The sequence below is a fragment of the Empidonax traillii genome, unplaced genomic scaffold (assembly GCF_003031625.1).
Source record: "Empidonax traillii isolate 1590-97213 ecotype Southwest subspecies unplaced genomic scaffold, ASM303162v1 scaffold6249:size14490, whole genome shotgun sequence".
NCBI lineage: Eukaryota > Metazoa > Chordata > Aves > Passeriformes > Tyrannidae > Empidonax > Empidonax traillii.
The window spans coordinates 2,775-6,303 of record NW_020961442.1 but is presented as its reverse complement, the minus strand read 5'-3'; positions in this window follow the sequence as shown (position 1 = coordinate 6,303).

Here is a 3,529-nt window from a genome sequence, read left to right as displayed (position 1 = left end):
CAGGACGGGGAGATAAGAGTGGCTCCAAACCCGACCCCTGGCTCCAAACCCAAACTCCTGCCTCCAAACCCAAACTCCTGGCTCCAAACCCAAACTCCTGGCTCCAAACCCAAACTCCTGCCTCCAAACCCAAACTCCTGCCTCCAAACCCAAACTCCTGCCTCCAAACCCAAACTCCTGGCTCCAAACTGGCCCCAGCCCGGTGAAAATCCGGCTCTGGAGGGCGGAGGAGAAGCTGCAGAGCCCGATTGTTCCCCCGGGGAAAGGGACTTTTTAAGGAAGGGGAAAATAGAGGGGGGGGAGGGGGAATTTGAGGCGGACGGGGAGGGATGAGGTGGGATTCCTGCGGGATTCCTGCGGGATTGCTGCAGGATTCCTCCAGGATTCCTGCAGGATTCCTGCTGGCCCCGTGCCTGGCTCGGCTCCCACCCTCCCAGGGTGGACTCGGTGACCCCAGAGCTCTTTTCCCAACCTCGTTTATTCTGGGATTAAAAAGAAGAACCAAACACCCCCAATCTACACTGAGCGTGAAACGAGCGGTCACAGACACCCCAAAAACCGGGATTATCCTGTCCTGGGATGAGGGAGGCAGGGAACATTCCAGCTGCTCCAGGAACGGCTCTGGGATGCGGGGAGGAAAGGGGGATCGAGGCTGGATGTGGGATTTGGGGTCAGGAAGGAGCTCCCTCCTTGTCTTGGGGGTTGGATCGGCACAAAAGGGGGGGTTGTTTGAGAGGCACGGCAGGAGCAGCTCGGGCAGGTGAGGCCGGGCAGGTAAACATGGGCAGGGAAAGGCAGGTGGGAAAACCAGGCAGGGAAAGGCAGGCAGGGAAATCCAGGCTGAGAAAACCAGGCAGGAAAACCAGGCAGGTAAACCTGAGCAGGTAAAGCCAGGCAGGGAAAGGCAGGCAGGTGAATTCAGGCAGGGAAAGGCAGGCAGGGAAATCCAGGCAGGGAAAACCAGGCAGGTAAGGCCAGGCAGGTGAACCTGGGCAGGTAAAGCCAGACAGGCAAAGTCAGGCAGTAAAATCAGGCAGGTGAACCTGGGCAGGTAAAGCCAGACAGGCAAACCCAGGCAGGTAAATCCAACCAGATAAAGCCAGGCAGTAAAACCAGGCAGGGAAAGGCAGGCAGGTAAATCCAAGCAGGTAAAACTGGGCAGGGAAAGCCAGGCAGGTAAATCTGGGCAGGTAAGGCCAGGCAGAGAAAACCAGGCAGGGAAAACCAGACAGACAAAGCCAGGCAGGGAAATTCAGGCAGGTAAACCTGGACAGGGAAAGCCAGGCAGGGAAAACCAGGCAGGGAAATCCAGGCAGGTAAAACGAGGCAGGTAAATCCAGGCAGGGAAAACCAGGCAGTAAAACCAGGCAGGGAAACCTGGGCAGAGAAAACAAGGCAGGGAAAACCAAGCAGGTAAATCCAACCAGGTAAAGCCAGGCAGGGAAAGCCACGCAGGTAAATCTGGGCTGGTAAGGCCAGGCAGAGAAAACCAGGCAGTAAAACCAGGCAGGGAAAACCAGACAGACAAAGCCAGGCAGGTAAATTCAGACAGGTAAACCTGGACAGGGAAAGCCAGGCAGAGAAAACCAGGCAGGTAAAGCTGGACAGGTAAACCGGGCAGGGAAAATCAGGCAGTAAAACCAGGCAGGTAAATCCAACCAGGTAAAGCCAGGCAGGTAAATCTGGGCAGGTAAATACAGGCAGGGAAAGCCAAGCAGGTAAATTCAGGCAGGTAAACCTGCACAGGTAAATCCAGGCAGGGAAAACCAGGCAGGTAAATCCAGGCAGGGAAAAACAGGCAGGTAATTCCCAACCTGCTGTGGGACAAAGTGCCCCCCAAGCAAGTCGGGGGTTTAGGGTGGGGGTTTGGGGTTTGGGGTGAGAGTTTGGGGTGAGGGTTTGGGGTTTGGGGTGAGGGTTTGGGGTTTGGGGTGAGAGTTTGGGGTGAGTTTGGGGTTTGGGGTGGGAGTTTGGGGTGAGGGTTTGGGGTGAGGGTTTGGGGCCATCCCGGTGGGATCAGAATGGTCCCATCCCTTCCCTTTCCCACCCCTCGAGGGGAACATTCCCTTTTATTTCCCTTTGAATTCTTTTTTCAGTTCCCTTTCTTTAACCCCATTCTTTAATCCCTCCTCTAATCCCTTTGTTTAATCCCTTTTTCCAGCCCGGCTGAGCAGGACGTGGCCCGGAGGTTCCTTTTTGTTGTTGTTGTTGTTGTTTTCATTCCCTGGCAACGCCAAAAGGTTCCCGGAGCGCCCCGAGCGGTGACGATTCCAGAGGCGGAGCCGCTGGAATGGGGGGGGGAGAGATGAAACCATCCCTGAGGGAGCGGATTCCCCAAATGCCTTGTTTTACTTAAATTAAGTAAAATAAAATTTACAAAAAAAAAATAAAATAAAGTAAAATAAAATAAAGTTAAACGAAGTAGAGTAAAAATAAAATAAAAAAAATAAAATAAAAAAATAAAATAAAGTAAATAAAATAAAGTTAAATAAAATAAAATACATTTAAATAAAATAAAGTAAAATAAAGTAAAATACAAAATAAAGTAAAATAAAAAATAAAATAAAATAAAATAAAATAAAATAAAATAAAATAAAATAAAATAAAATTATGGGGTGATTCCCGATCCCTGATGGTGATTCCTGATCCATTCCCTGTGGGAATGGAAGTTCCAGAGGGAACTTGTTCCCAAACTCTGGAATCACCAGTCAGGAGTTGGACTCGCTGATCCTCCTGGGATCCAGCTCAGGATACTCCACGTATCCAATATATTCCACAGGGAATATCCCAGCCTGGAATCAGACAGGAACTGTGGGATCCCCAGCTGATCCAGCTCAGGATATTCCACATATTCCCGTATCCCAGGTGTTCAGGGACCCACCTGATGCCCCAATCCCTGGGATGAGTTGACCGTTTATTGGGATTTTATTGATTCCCAGGATCTAATGAACCTCATCAGCCAACATTCCCGCTTTATCCGTAATTCCCATGAACCCAGAGTGCTCCAGAGGGAACTGGGAACTCGCTCCTGTGTCCCTGTCCCCAGGCAGGGGTTGGATCCAGCTCAGGATATTCCCCACATTCCACACATTCCCCACATCCAGGGTGTCCCAGGCCCCTCCTGACGCCGCAATCCCGGGATGAGGTGGCGGTTTATCGGGATTTTATGGATTCCCAGGGCCATAAAGCGCCGGCGGTGACGCAGATCCAGAGGGAACTCCGGGACAGGGAAGCGGCTCCTCCCGGCAGGATCCCAGGGCATTCCAAAGGTCAGCTCCTCCTGGGAGCCCTGGATCCCATGGGATGGGGTTGGTTGGGATGGATCCCATGGGATGGGGGTTGTTGGGATGGATCCCATGGGATGGGGGTTGTTGGGATGGATCCCATGGGATGGGGGTTGTTGGGATGGATCCCATGGGATGGGGTTTGTTGGGATGGATCCCATGGGATGGGGGTTGTTGGGATGGATCCCATGGGATGGAGTTTGTTGGGATGGATCCCATGGGATGGGGTTTGTTGGGATGGATCC